This window comes from Dipodomys spectabilis, unplaced genomic scaffold, assembly GCF_019054845.1.
Source record: "Dipodomys spectabilis isolate Male_0828 unplaced genomic scaffold, ASM1905484v1 ptg000053l, whole genome shotgun sequence".
In the NCBI taxonomy this organism is placed as follows: Eukaryota; Metazoa; Chordata; class Mammalia; order Rodentia; family Heteromyidae; genus Dipodomys; species Dipodomys spectabilis.
Window position 1 is genome coordinate 10,088,502 of NW_024870730.1, and position 16,312 is coordinate 10,104,813.

Genomic DNA, 16,312 nt, shown 5'->3' on the forward strand with positions numbered 1-16,312 from the left:
ATTATCTTGTTCTTTAAAGTGTCAATTCTAAAAAATGTGTCTAGCAAATATACTACTTATTCTACATTATATTTTGCAAAACATTTATTGACATAACATTATAGATTATGAAACTGTCCCATAAGCAGTATGTTTAAAAGAAAGGAAGTGAATTGGGAATAACTAGAGTTGAAAGAGCCAAAGAAAGACCTGTCAGATATACCAAAAATTATGGTACTCGGGGGGTTAATGGCTTTTAGTTGACAGTTGTGTGTTGCCTTACTTTAATTGGATCTACAATTTTCTTTGCGTTTTGCAGTTTGACAACTCTTCAAGGACAAATACTGAACCCTGTGGGGGGGAGAAAAAATAACAGATTGCTAGATAGACTAAAAAAACAATTTAGCACTCAGCAAGAGGAGAAGCAAAAACTAAAGTTGAAACATCCCATGAAGACAATGTCTCCACAAAACTCCCAGAAGATGAAGAAAAAACCCTAAACATCTCAATTAGGGAATTAAGATGAAGCGAATCGTTTTCCTTGAAGAACTGCCAAATATTTGACATAAACTTTAATTTGCAGGAATAAGCTTCAAGGTATCAATTAGAAGAAAAATGTTCTTTTTGAAAACAACCATCTAAGAAGAAATTTGCTTAATGTTTTCCCCATAAAAGTAATTTTTTAATTGGCTTGAAGGCTTATCCTCCTATTACTCAAGCTATATAAATCTAATCATTTTGAGGTCCAAGAAATCGTAGCATGCACACACATACATACATATATGCATGTACACACAGACATACTTGTATAGATATGATCATGGATGTGCATACAAACACACAAGGAAAAAGTCATTATAATTACAAACCAGGGTAATCAATTTAGACTGGAAGAATAGAATTACTTGTGTGTCTTTTCTTTAATTGACTCATTTGCTCACTTTATTAAACATTGTCTATTGCATAAAACAGCATTTATTTATTCATTTTATTTATTTATCTATTTATTTTTGTCAGCCTTGGGCTTGAACTCAGGGCCTGGGCCCTGTCCCTGAGCTCCTTTTACTCAAGGCTAGTGCTCTACCATAGCACCACTTCAGGCTTTTTCTGTAATTCATTGGATTTAAGTCTCACTGACATTCCTACCTACCCTGGCTTTAAACTGTGATTCTCAGATTTCAGCCTCCTGAGTAGCTAGGATTACAGATATGAGCTGCTGCCACTGCCTGACAACAACAACAACAAAATACAAAACAATACAAAATAAGACAAAAAAAAACCCTACATTTAATTATACAACCTCCACAAGTATTGCCTTGTCTCTGCAAACTGCACATTCAAATCTACAAAGGACTTGACCCCTTTATATGTTTAAGAGTTAGAGAACTGCCAACTGTTGAGGTGGATTCCCTTTCCTACACAGAAATTCAAATACTCAATGTTATAGTTGAATCTAGAATGTTCTACCAAGTATTAAAGGCTTGCTCTTCAGGATGGTCCTTTGAAAAGGCTTTGGAGCTTTTAAGAGGTGTGGCCTGGGGAGCTGTAGTGACTTGAAGTTATTAGGGATAGTCCCTGGAAGAGGAGGAGATCTTGCTTCAAGCCCCTACTTCTTTATCACTTTTGATTCCTGGGCATGAGGTGAGTTTTCTCAGTCACTCAATCACACCATGCTGTTCAATCAAGAACAGCAGCCCCTCAGATGTGAAGATGATCTGATGCCAACAACTGTCACCCTATTGATCTCCAGCTTTGACTGGGCTCATCTGCTGGGAGTCCCTTTCCTCCCTTCGGCCCCATGGGTGTCTCTGAAGATGACCTTCCCTGGTGAAGGAGGGACCGTCTTCTATGAAGGGTCTATGAGTAGCCGTGATACAGATAGAACACAGATAGAACCTTCAAGAAGCTCTCAATAGCAGAAGCCCCCTCTCTTCTTATGATTTGATTCTCTTTAGATATAGAATGCCAATTAACACACTCATTTAGGGAAGTATAGGCAATTCTGTCCTTTAAAGGTGGCATAGCCAGGGGATCAATTCAATAAACATGTTTTCTTCATCTATTTTTAAGATTCTCTGAAGCCGTAACTATTAGCTCTCCAACAATGTAACAAAATACCTGAGACAATTAGGTTTTAAGAGTAGAGATTTTGATGTACAATGGTAAGCATGGAGTAGCAGCATAAGCCACTGGTATTATGTATACACCATGAAACAGAAAGGAAATGAGAGAGCCAGGAAACCCAAATATATTTGGGCCGCCCAACTATTTCAACGTCACCTAACTATTTTGAGGAACTTTTCCTAATGACTTGGTATCTTCTTATAAGTTCCCACTCCCTAATGTTCCCACAGTCTCCTAAAAGCACCAACCAGGAGGCCAAGCCTTTAATTAACAGACCGCTGGAAGGCAAGGCTTACTCAAAATAGCACTTCACCCACCTCTAATCTAAGACTTTCACTAAATCAAATGAATTAGTAATTGATAACAATTCACAATAGCAGAGATATGAAGTTAGATTATTATACAACCACGAATGGATGAATGGACCAATTATGATATTTAAACAAAAGAGTAAAATATTATTCAGCAATAAATATTTAAAATCATGCAATTTACAGAACAGTAAATGTTCTAGATCAGCTTATTAAGTAATATGTCAGTCTTAACTGTCCCATGTTTTCTCTTATGTGTGGAATCCAACAAAATGAAAAGCAGGCAACATGAAAATCAAAGAGATACTGTCAGGAAAAAAAAAAGTGGCTTTGGGAATTCTTTCTTTAGTGGCTATTGAGCCGGTACGGATTATAATGTGGTGGTGGGATGACCTGTTCTGGTCTGGTCTATTTGGGTTTCTAAAAGCTTCTTGTAACTGGATGGGCCTGTCCTTTTGTATATTTGGGGAGTTCTCCTCTAGGATTCTGCTGAATATACATCCTAATCCATTGGCTTTCCTCTCCAGTCCCTCTTGTATACCTATTATTCTCAAATTAGGCTTTCTGAATGTATCCTTTAGTTCCTGCAGTGAACTGCCATGTTTCTTAGTTTTGTTATGAATAATTGTGTGCTCTTTCTCTGTGGAGACTAAACTGTCTTCAGCCTCTGATATTCTTTCTTCGGCCTCCTCCATTCTACTTTGAAAGCTTTTTACTTCAGTGTCTATCACCTTTGCTTCTTGCTGGTCTTTCTTAATGGCAGCCAGATCCTTAATAAGGTTTTCTTTTAAGTCTTGAATAGATTGCCTTACCTCCTGAAGCTGGTTCTCAGACTTTCTTTCCACTACTTAATCTGGGTTCCTATCTTTTTATTAGGCTCTTTCTCCCTCTACTGGAGTTTCTTTATCTTTTTATTTGTGGAGGCCATGAAGTCATGTATTAGCTTCTGGTTGGCCTCGTTGCTTCTCTGATAACCCTATGCAGGGTGTCCACTTTTTCATTCAGCAAGTTTACCAGCCATGCTTTTAATTTATCTTGAGCATTATCCTGTAGGTTATTCTGGGACTGCTCTGTAGCTTATTTATATGGAGATGATGTTGGTGTTTGTTGATTGGTCATGTTCCTTGTGTTTCTGCAGTTAGTTCTACCCATTTGGAGACAAGAACCACACTGATACAACAGTAGGACAGTCTTTTTTTGGACCAGAGCCAACCCGGAGTTGTGTAGATGTATAGATCTTAGGGTTTCAAAGTTATGTGTAGATGTTTTCCTATTTAGCTCTCTTTTTCTTTGCTTGGAAAGGGATATTGCAGCTTCAGGGTCAAGATTATGTCTGCTTCTTAGAGTTAACAAGATGGGCCCCTTGTACTCAAAATAGTCAAATGGAACCGATTTTATAGTCAAATATAGATCCAACTGTAAGTTGGGTCAGATATAAACTGTTAGGGATCAATGGGCTGGTGCAGATGGAGAAGTGAAGGATTAGGATTGGAGATGTCAGTACAAGTTCAGAAAAGGACTTGGGTATAATGATAGTCGAGGGGTAAGAACAATGCACTTACAATAAACTATGTGATTCTTTTGTTTCTACTGTATTTTCTTTCCCCAAGTTATAACCCCGGTTTTCACTGGATTTGATGCTGGTGTTCTGCACCTTGTATATGTATATATTTGTAATTGGGGAGGGGAAGGAATATTGCAGAACGCTTAAATGGGGCTGACGACGAGATGTACAGGCCACTATGTTGAAAATTAACGTTACAATGTTGGGGTGCAGGTGGGGGGGGGCGGGAGGAGTTGGGGAGGTGGAAAGGGAAGTGATGGTAGAGGGAAAATAAAGGAGGAGGTAACAATGTTCGCTATGAAATGTACTCATTACCCTACTCATGTAACTGTAATTCCTTTGTACAGCATTTTTACAATTAAAAAAAAAGAAAGAAAAACTGATACTGCCAAAAAAAAAGTGGCTTTGGGAATGTAAGAGAACATAGAGCATAGAGTCAATCATTGAAACTATCTAAAAATTGACATAATTATTTAGCTATTTGTATAATTAGAATAAAATAGAGTTATTATTTTATTATTATGTTGGAGCAGAGAGAATAAAGTAATTATATCAGTAGCAAGGGTATTTTGTAAAATTTAAAAAATATCTAAGGTGGAATATTATTTCAATACAACAAATAAAGCAAGACCATGGGAATTTATTGAACTGGACCATTTTTTTAAAAAAGTTCTTTATTATTTAAAAATCAAGGTGGGGGCCAGTGGCTCATTCCTGTAATCCAAGCTACTCAGGAGGCTGAGATCTGAGGATCAAGGTTCAAAACCAGCCAGGGCAGGAAAGTCCGTGAAACTCTTTTTTTTGGGGGGGGGTTGGGGGGATCCAGTCATGGGGCCTGAACTCTGGGCCTGGGTGTTGTCCCTCAGCTCTTCCGCTCAAGGTTAGCACTCTACCACTTGAGCCACAGCGCCACTTGTGACTTTTTTCTTTTTGCTTATGTGGTGCTGAGGAATTGAACGTAGGGCCTCATGCTACCACTGAGCCACCTTCCCAGCCCCTGTGAAACTCTTATCTTCAATAAACTACCACCAAACCAGAAGTGGCAATGTAGCTCAAGTGGTAGAGTGCTAGCCTTAAGCTGAAGAGCTGAGGGACAGTGCTCAGGCCCAGAGTTCAAATACCATGACCGACTCTCCCCCCCCAAAAATTAGTCAATTAATTAGTTTAAAAAAAAGTTTCTTACATACATTTCTGTCATACATTTCTTAGGTATTAAAATAAAGGATTTAAAGATTTAAAAATGAATATACATATTGCACAGCATAAAAATGAGGAGTTTAATCTCATTGTTTGGTTTACCATGCAGTGCTACTTGTTACTATTTATCGATTATATGAATTTTGACCCAGTTATTTAAAATTCATTGGCCTCAATTTCTTCATGTGGAAATACATGTTATGAGACTGATTTCCCTTTAGAATTTTTGCATTGCACAAATGCAAATACACATAGGGATATTTAGAGTTAAAGCTAAAATATACTCATCACATATATCAGATTGAAAATACTTCAACTACTTTAAAATATATTTTACATATGCACATGTTGTTATATTACTACAAATAATATTCCACCTAGAGAAATTCTTAATGTTCTAAGAACAAGTATTTGCTCCTAAGTGATTCATGGTATATTTAGTCTAGGAGAATTATCTGACAAAGAACGAATAGGTGAGACATTTGTAATTATGTAAGAATAGTTGACATAAATCATGGCTGTCACTTGGAACCCAAAATACTTTCTCACAGTCTTTAATTGATTAAGGATATTTTTCCCCACAAATGGAAAAGGAAGAAGAGCCTTGGGATCAAGGTACCCAGATGCATCATCTAAGATTCTTGAGAGGGATTGGCTCTTGTATTTATGGCAAATAACACAGTTGATATTTAGAGATATAAATATGAAAAAAAAATGATATTGCCAGTCTTTGGCTCTGAAATGGCTCTTTACTCTAGAGGTATTGAGGAAGTACCAAAAAGTTTCATTCATGGGTTTCACTTAGCTACTTTGAATGGATGATAAAGTAAAAATGTAAAGGTAGAAAATTTTCTAACGTAGTCCAGCTAGGAATGATGATGTTGCCAATTAATTCAGTGCATGTAATAATGTAGAGAAGTGATGAATTTAAGTCATTTGAAAATTTGATTTAATGTGAAGCTTTGAACAATAGGATGTGAAGAAATTAAGGAAAGAGGGAACATGAAAGTGATCCAAGTTCTAGTTTAGATGAATGAGTGAATTGTGTTGGAGACAATACAGTAGGATAGGTTTAGAAAAACTGTAATAAATTGCACTTTAAATGCAAATTTTGTTTTTGATAGGTTGATATAGAGAAAGCATTCAGGAGACATTATGTATACAAATCTATGTTATGAAAACTGAAAATTATGTATTGTTTTAAATAATGAGAAATTTACAGCACTGTCATTTTTTTCCCTCTTAAACTGAAACAAGTCTAAGTATGTGGTCTAAACTACTTTACTCAATATATTTTATTTCATTTGATTTTTAATTAGCTATATGCTTATTAATGATGCTGTTTTTCTTTGTGAATATGCAAGGAAGTTTTGCTGGATGCCGCTGGATCACACCTAACATTCCAGCTGAGTGGCTAAAACAGGCTTAAATCTGAGGATTGCGGTTCAAAACCAGCCCAGGCTGGAAAGCCCAAGTAGCACTGTGGCTCAAAGTGGAAGAATGCTAGACTTGAGCAAAAAAGGACAGGATCCAGGTCTTGAGTTTAAAGCCCCATAACTGACAAAAAAAAGGAAGTTTTAAAATCAAAATTGTCTTGAACACGCCACCTGGAATAGATATATGTTTTAGTAAATAACTTTTATCCTTAAACAAAAACAATAATTGGATATACATTTGTTAGAGCAACTTAATTGATTTTAATAATTGGTATGGTCATTGAAACTGAGGACTGAACAAATTGAGAAAAGCAGCATAGTTTCTGTAAGAAATCCATTTATTCCCCCTTTTCATGGCTGTGTTTGACGATGGCTGGAAAGCCTAGGGAGAGCCTCAGTGAATATTGTTCATATCACGGCACCTGATGTTTGCAGAAGAGGAAAATGGCAGAAAACACAAAGAAATTCCAACTGTGTTGCCCCTTCCTTGCTTAGATTTGCAATGTGTGGGCCAGGAGAGTTGTTTTCCTGAAAATCAAGTCTCTTGGCTCTCAGCTTTAGGGAAAGTATCACAAGATGTAAATTGCTTTGGGATATGAAATATTATTGGTTACTTAAAGTAGATACTGAGCTTTCTAAAATGATAGTTTGTAATACTCTGTACATATTTAAATTGTACTTCTCTCAAATCTTTAATGTCATAATATTAACTGATTGGTCTTTTAAAATAATTAAATATTATTATTTTATTAAGTTAGGTATTAAGTTTGAAAATTAAAAAGAGGTATAGCTCTATGTACAAGGAATTAGGAGGTCATTTTTGTTATGCTAGGAATTCAGCCCCAGTGAACCTACTTTATTTTTAATAAGAAACTTATGTGTGCTGTCCTTGTGAGATGTCATATGTCTTATTTCCATTGCACCTGCGTCTTGGTACCTGAGACCTATAAATGCTAACTCTGGGACGATGAGAGCATTTCTTCTTCCTGATAGTGATCGTGTTGATAGGCTGGTGCCTTGCAGTTATCCTGCACATGATGTTTTTACTAGAGGATCATTTCTGGATTTGAGGACTGGAAATAATTCCAAATTCTTCTTGATACATTTACCCACATTGTAGAGGTACATACCATACTATATTCTGCTCTAATTGTCCTATTTAGTTTTAGTAATTGGTAATTTATTAACTTGACCTTCTGAAGACAATATCCTTCATTCTGTCACAATCTAGGCACAAAGACTATAAATATTTGTTACAATCCATTCATAGTAAATTGATGTGGGAAGGTCTGAGGTTGGTATAAATAACTGAAATCTGGATCCAATGCTACTGCCTTCAGAGTAACATTAAGGATGGCCCCAGATACTAGTTGACTTCAACGATCCTCTTATGGATTATTACCTTAAGAATGTACATTTGTTCTATAATATATGGAATTAAACAACTAACAGACTAAAATTTCATAATTCTGTTCTTCAGAAATAGTTTCTTTAAACCTGGAAAGCATAGTATAAATAAATCTCCAAAATTGGAAAGCTCTTCTCTTTCTTCTGCCAGTCAATTCTAGCAGTACTGGGAAATTAACTCAAATCATTCTGGGTGTTTAGCAGGAACTATACCACTTAGGCCAAGCTGCCATTCCCTTTTGGTGTTGAGTATCTCTGAGGTAATATTTTACCTTGTGTGGGTTCAGAATAGCCCAAACTGCTGTCCTTCTCCATGCACTTCCCTGTGCTACTGAGGAAGACAGGGTCCTCCCCTCATCTAGCCACTGTGCTTCCTCAGTAGCTGGGATCAGATGGAGTCTCAGGTAACATTTTTTTCCTTCCATCTAGTCTCAAAATGTGCTTAATGTTATGTTAATACTTTTCCCCACTTGCCTAAAATGTCCATGGCTATGAATGTATGCCTCAACCAAAAAATGATTGATAGATTTAAATAGTTTCTGGTATTAGTTATTGTTATAACTTTTTTTTACAGGCTAATGTGTTTAATAGTATACAGTATGATCTTGGTTTGTATTTATCAAGTCCATAATGGTTTCCACTTAATATTGACTTTACTGTTCATTAACTTCTATTATTCTGACTTGGATAGGCTAGAACTTAGTTCACTGAAAATATTGGAGAAAAGGAAGAGAGAAAGAGTTGGTGGCTCCTACCTGTAGTCCTAGATATTGAGGAGCTGAGATCTGAGGCAAAAAAAAAAAATTCTGTGAAATTCTAAGGCCCAGTTAACTAGCAAAAACCTACAAGTGTAGGTGCGGCTCAAGTAGTAAAATGCCAACCACAAGCAAAAAAAAAATGTGAGAGAGTCAGAGTGCAAGGGCCTTGAATTCAAGCCCCAGTACTGGCAAAAAGGAAAGGAAGAAAGAAAGAGAGGAAGAGAGGAAGAGAAGAAGAGATAAAGAGAGAAAAAGAGATGGAGAGAGGGAGGGAGGGAAGGAGAAAGAAAGAGAGAAGAATGAGTGAAACGAAGGAGAAAGGAAGGAAGGAAGGAAGGAAAAAAGGAAGGAAGGAAGGAGGGAAAGAGGGAGGGAAGAAGGAAGGTAGGGAGGAAGGGAGGGAGGGAGAAAGAATGAAAGAACCATTCAAATCTCTTTATTGTGATATGCTACTTTTATTCTAATTATAAAAGGTGTATACTTTTGGAAAAACAGAAATATTCAATGATCATCATGTTTTCAATAATATTTATTTTCTGCATTCTTTTCCTCTTTCATTTATGGATGTGAGTACAGATTGAACTGATACTAATATTTTAAATCCCAAGCAAGCAAGTGAGATTCTATCAGTACAATTAATGTTATATTTAGGAAGAGAATATCTGAAGCTGAACTGATAGCAGTGAATGATTTGTGTATCTTTGTACTGTGTGTGTATACATGTGATCAATAAACATAATGCTTGTCTATTTCTTTGTTGATATTTGCATAAGTTGATTCTTAAAGTTAATCAAAAGTAAGTTAAAGTTGCATGTACAAATAATATAAAAAATACTTTCAAAGATGATACAATAACTTTATTTTGTGAATTCTTCTTGTCGTTAATGATAAATATATAAAAACCAAAAAGAAGTAAATTGATTTTCACTCATTTATCCTTGAATTTTTTTAGTTCATAAATATCATTTTTCAACTGCTTATGCAGGTTGTTCTGATGGTCAAGCCACCATGCTATTCCTAAGAAAAATCCATGCTGTAGAAGATAAGGCATGCTTATCCTTGGACCTATGAAGTCAACATGCAGGTAAGTGAATGTGAAATCCATCATCACAGGAACTCTTAGAAAAAGGATCTCAGTATATATATTAATGAAATACTTATGTTTTTATTTCTCCTTTTATTTTCTTCTTTTTTTTTTTTTAACAAATGTACTGCTTAAAGTTTACTCTAAGATCCAAATGGCATTTCCTTTTCAGAAAGTCAGGGGCTTCAAATGTGGCATTGGGAAACTAATTCCCCAGATGCAAAGACACTTTAGAAGAGGGCATTGATCAGTCAGTGCAAACACCAGCAACAGCATGTGTGGGATCAAATGTCTGCATTCCCAGCCAGTTACTAACCTCAACTCCGATCCACACTCCATGCACTATTTAACTAAATGTGTGTGTGTGTGTGTGTGTGTGTGTGTGTGTGTGTGTGTGTGTGTGTGTGTGTGTATATAAAACCATGGCAATCATCAAGGCTTCTCACTTCCTTCTCATTTATTTACATTAATTACAGAACCTTAATTGTTATGTTCCGAGTGAAATATTCTTAGAAGTAGTTTATGGAGCCAAACTCATTTTCAATATAGAGCTCAAGTCATTGACCCACTGTTTCTGTTTTCCCAGATAATATCAAACATGTGTGCCAGATCATACACAGTAACCTGCTCAAAAATTAAAAATTGACTACATTTGTGTACCACATTTAATACTAGCTGCCAGAACCTACGTATTTATTTTGGCCAGATTTGGGGTGTTTGTGCATAAACATAATAGAAAAAACACTTCATCATACTACAAATTTTCTGACAGACATTATTCTAAGGAATATTTTTGTATTTATTTAAAGTATAATTTAATTGTTAAGTATAAAAAGGAGGTCATGCAGGAAAATTGTTTGTTTTAAGAATTATTGTGTCAAAGATGAGTAACAAAGAAGCAATGTAATTTTTAAGCTTGTCTGATTGATCATGTGTCATATTTTTCTAAGTAAACCTGTAATTCTTCATTTAAACCCTAAGATGATAAGGGGTCATTTTATAATTTTCACAAGAGTGAGGAAATACATACATGTTTATACAAGAAATGAAACTTTGTGTATCAATGAATTGGACAAAGTTTACATGTTAAATTTTAACTATTCAGGTAAACTTCAGATTTTTGGCATGAACATAACTTCATTATTACTTGCACCTTCATTCAATTAGGTTATTCAGACAAGATTTCATTTTTTCAATAGAGCTCTCATTTATATTTGAGACCTCAGGCAAAATTAATTTTCCTTTCTATGGTTTATATTAAAATGCTACTAGTATTGTCTTTCTTTAAATCCCTTTAGATGAGCCATCCTGGGAGCATTTCAAACTTCTTAAAATACTTGATGGAATGGATGAAACCAAGCCATGAGAAATGAGATAGTCAGCTAGCACATATGTCCATATTAAATAGCCTCGAGAAACTAAAGATCACATGTCCAATCTGGCAGGTTTGAAGCTCTGAGGATTGTGAGGAAAGTGTCCCAACAGTTTCGATTGGAAAGGTGAAAAATTAAACTAGAAAAAATTCTACCTTAATCATCTTTCTCTCTGTATATAATGCAACATGATGTATTCAAAATGCTGTAGGCAAGTTGTTCCGCTTTTGACAGAAGGGGAAATATATCATCTCGGTCTGAATCAAATGGTTAATATATACAAAAATAAAATTCAGAAGTACCTTCTGGATAGAAATTTTCCCTAATTTTAAAGTTAAATATAAGTGAATTAATATGCATGCAACTTGGAATATTTGAAATATAATATACTTTATTTATATATATATATATATATATATTCTGAAAATACCATACAGAGGGGTTACAATTACATGAGCAAGGTAATGAGTACATTTCTTATCAAGCATTGTTGCCTCCTCCTTTTTTTTTGTCAGTGTTATTATTTTTTTATTGTGAGAATACCATACAGAGGAGTTAAAATTACATGGGAAAGATAATAAGTACATTTCTTATCAAGCATTTTTGCCTCCTCAATCCCTTCCCATACTCCTCCCCTCCCCCCACCTGATCCTTCTCCCATCCCCCACCAAAGTTGTTAAGTTCGTTTCTCAACATAACAACTTGTACATCTCATTGTTGCAATAGGTCCACCTGTATCCCTAGTTAAACGATTTGGTGTATTTTTTTTCCCTTCCCCTCCACAAAAATATACCAACATCAAAAACAGTGAAAGTATGGGTTATACTGTGGGGGAGGGACATACAAAGCAACAAAGAAATCATCTTATAAATATGATCGAAATAATTTCATGAAAGGAAAAAAAAACAAAAAACCATTTGAATACTTATCTCAGGGTTCATTCCCCTAACATCAACTTATCTGACCTTTTCTGCTTGACTCAGATATATACTATTTATTGCAAATAAGGGAAACCATGGGACCTATGCTTCTTCGGGCCTGGCTTACTTCACTTAATATAATTTTTTCTAAGTCTTTCCACTTCCTAACAAATGGGGCAATGTCATTCTTTTTGATGGTGTTGACTCCTCCTTTGTTTCCTCCCTACCATCCCTTCCCATCTCCACCCCCAACCAACATCTTGTACATCTCATTGTTGCAATAGGTCCTCCACCTGTATCCTTATTTAAATAATTTGTTTTTTTCCTTCCCCTCCACAAATTATACCAACATCAAATACAGTAAAAACAGGGAATATGAGTATACTTTTATAAGAGAACTTACCTACTAACAGGTCAATAAAAGTAATTGACCTTACAAGCACACTGCATTCAAGATAACAGTAATAGAATTATCAAGCAAAATAAAAGGCCTACTAGATTTTTATCTAGTCTAGATGGTGCATACTAAACACAAATATATTTGACTACTTAAAGCTCAGAGTACATATGTCAACTACAAAAGATGAGTGGATGCAATTTTTAAATAATTATTAAGTTTTGTTTTTCAGAGTTTTAGATCAGGTAGTGGTTATGATTTTATTGATTCTAGTAAAGAGGATTTCTAAAATATATTAGCATGTCTACATAACATTCCTTTAGGATTACTGTTTTGGCACCCAGCAAGTCACTCATAAAGATGCTACATTTTGCTGATTAGTCATGGTAACTTGAAGCAAGTATATATTTTGTTGAATCTTACATCAGATAAATATAAAAGGTTGATCATTGATTTACCATTTGGTAGCAGTAGCTCTGCACACATCTTGTAATTGGGTAAGATTTTCTTCCAGAGTGCCTAGAAGATAATTCTTTTGTAGAGACTGTAATGAAAAAGATTAGAGGTAGTGGGCAACAAATGGAGGATTTCTCAAAATCAGATACCAAATTGACAATAGTAAGTCATATCATGCAGGATAATGATAATTCAGTTATCTATATATGAGATCAGGAAGACTTCATGCACAAATTAAGCTGTGAATATTAGCCATAGCAATAGATTTTAAAACTTTGGTATCAAAGCAAATAGCTTAATGTCTAGTATACTGTGCAACCAATGGAATTATCTTTAAATGAATGAATAAAAGATAGAAGGAAATGAAAAAGAACAGACGAAGTATGTAAGAAAATGCTATTTGTACTTTATTTTTAATAATGAAAACAGGAAAATGCAGGATGATTATAATAGAATGGAAATAAAATTCATCCTATTTACTTAAAAGTTATTTAAAATGTGAATTATTTTCCTTCAGTAGCTTTACCATTACTTTAAAGCTATTCAATTAGGATAAGTGCCTGGAAATGTTTTTGATTAGCATGAAAACGAAATATGCTTTTAGTATTAGAAATATGTAACAAATTAATATGTATTCTACTTTATAAATTATACTTGATCAGTCATCTCACAGTAATATCTGGGAACTGAGCAAAACAGAGTATTTTGTTGTTTGAGTCTTATTCAGCTGAGTTGAATATAATGTCAGCTTTCTAACACAGTAAATTGCAGGATAGGATCAATGATGTGCTCTGACAGCATCCAGTGTCAGAATGTTCTGATTCCAAAATGGAATCTCAAGGTGATCTTCAATAAAGATGTACACTGTCCTAGGACTTTAGCCGCAAAACACTCCTACATAAAAGCAACATGAGTAAATAGATGTATTTGGAAGTTTTCCTAATGAAAGAATAATTAAGAAATAGAGTGAGTGATCAATAATGACTGAGGGAATGGATGAGGAGGAAATGGGGAGTGGAGGTAGGACAATCAGCTGTCAGTCAGGAATAAAATTACTGAAGAAGACAGGAAGGCAATGAGTCATGGTATAGTAGAATCCACTGAATTTAATAATGGATCTTAACTAAGCTACAGGAAATTGAAGGGATTGGGTAAGACATATAAGTGATATAGAATACAGTCAGGAATAAAGGAGAGATAACAGGAAGTTTCTAAACAGAGTTGAAAGTTGAATAAATGTGGGAAAAATCAGACTGATTTTACACAACTTACCTGAAGAATGGTGGTCAAACTGGACATAGATCCAATAATAAGTATAATGAAAGAACAGAATTCCAATGGAACCAAAACTAGTGAAATTGTTGACAAGGTAGAACCTGTAAGATAAAGAAAGGACAACAGGGAACGAGAAAAGGTCACTCTTCAAGGCCATGGTAGTAGTTTATTGTAGGAGTGTTTTCCAGGTTATGGAATCTTTTTCCCCCATGGGTTTATTAAATATTGACACTGAACACTGGCAGTACATTAAAAATTATGTTGAAAACTTTAGCCATGGCTTTCCTCTACCTCTTCAAGAGAAAAACAAGTGCTCAGATCTGTCTCCTTGACAAAGTTGCCTGGATTTTTCCTCTCTGGAAAAACTCTCTGTACTGTGATGGCACAATTGGTGTGATTCTCTAGCCTAGGACTGTTCACTGGAACACTAAAACTGTTTTCTATGAGAGAGCTTATTTAGCCTCCAGCTTCTCCTCCACCATCTTCCTCCAGACTCGGACATTTTTTTTTTCTGCAAAGGGCTGTTTGGATTTTTATTTTGCTTGCCAGTATTTTAGTACTCTACCTCTTCTGGCATTTTTTTTCTGTGTATGTGGTGTTGGGGAATTGAACCCAGGGCTTCATGCATGGTAGGCAAGCACTCTACCACTGAGCCACCTTCCCAGCCAAAATTTTGTCATGTATACTGTTTTTTGTTTTTTGTTTGTTTTTTCTTTTGGTTGGTCATGGAGCCTGAACTCTAGGCCTGGGCAATGTCCCTCAGCTCTTCAGCTCCAGGCTAGTGCTCTACCACTTGAGCCACAACACCACTTCTGGCTTTTTCTGCTTATTTGGTGCTGAAGAATTGAACCCAGGGCCTCATGTATGCCAGGCAAGCACTGTACCACTGAGCCACCTTCCCAGCCCCTGGATTTTTATAATGTAATTGTGACAGGTCATGGCCAGCCAAAAAGAATGCTATGAGAAGATCCCTGTCTGTCCCAGGTTACACTATGGGCCTGCATATGAAAATAGACATTCAAATTACTAAAAGTGACCTTAAATAATGCAGAGAATCTTGGAGCTTCCTACAAAATGGTCTTCACTTCAAAACCCATTGTCCACCCCCACTATCAAATCAACCCTCAGCATTACTTAATGTGAACTTCCCTTGTTAATTCTATATTTCCTAACTCTCTCTGGTTTCTTTCATTTATAAGGACTCCTTAAAATGCTCCTTAAACCAGCCATAGGTCAGTATCTTGGAACATATTCATATGGTTTCAATAGAGTACATATATATATATATAAATATATATATGTACTCTATTATATATATATATATATATATATATATATATATATATATAGGTTTCTGTACTTCACAGTGGTAAAAGAAATGTTACTTCATTAGGGAAAATGCTCTAATTAAAATTTACTTTCTTTATTGAAACAGCTAAAGCAATATTATATTAATGTTGAGTTCTTAAAATCCAATCTAAGTAATTTATGGAAATTAAACCAAAAGCCCAGAGAATACATCTTCCCTGTTGGATCGCAAACCATTGATTAGAAGAAAATTATCCCTGGCTAGACTATGGCTTTCTTTTAAGGAAAATCAGTTCCTTATAATATGGAACATTTATAATTTACAAAACATTTGTTGTATTACTTTATGATATTTTTATTGCTGGCTTATGCTGATATCTTTCCTAGTCAACAAGGAGGAAGCATTTAAAAGAGGGTTTCACAAATATAAAGAAAATTGATGCAGGATTTTCTCCCAAAATTCACAAACTGCAGCCATCTATGTAATTCCAGCTACTCCAAGGCAGACATTTGGAAGATCACATTTCAAAACAAATCCTAGTCAAAATTACATAGAAATTTCTTATCAATAATCAGGCTAGATATGGTGGGTCATGACTATAATCCTATCTAGTTAAGAAGTACCCATAGGAGAATTACAACTCAGACCTGGTATCTCCATATCTGAAAAAAAAAAAGTACAGGAAAGGACTAAGGCGAGGGGTATGACTCAAGTGGTAGTGC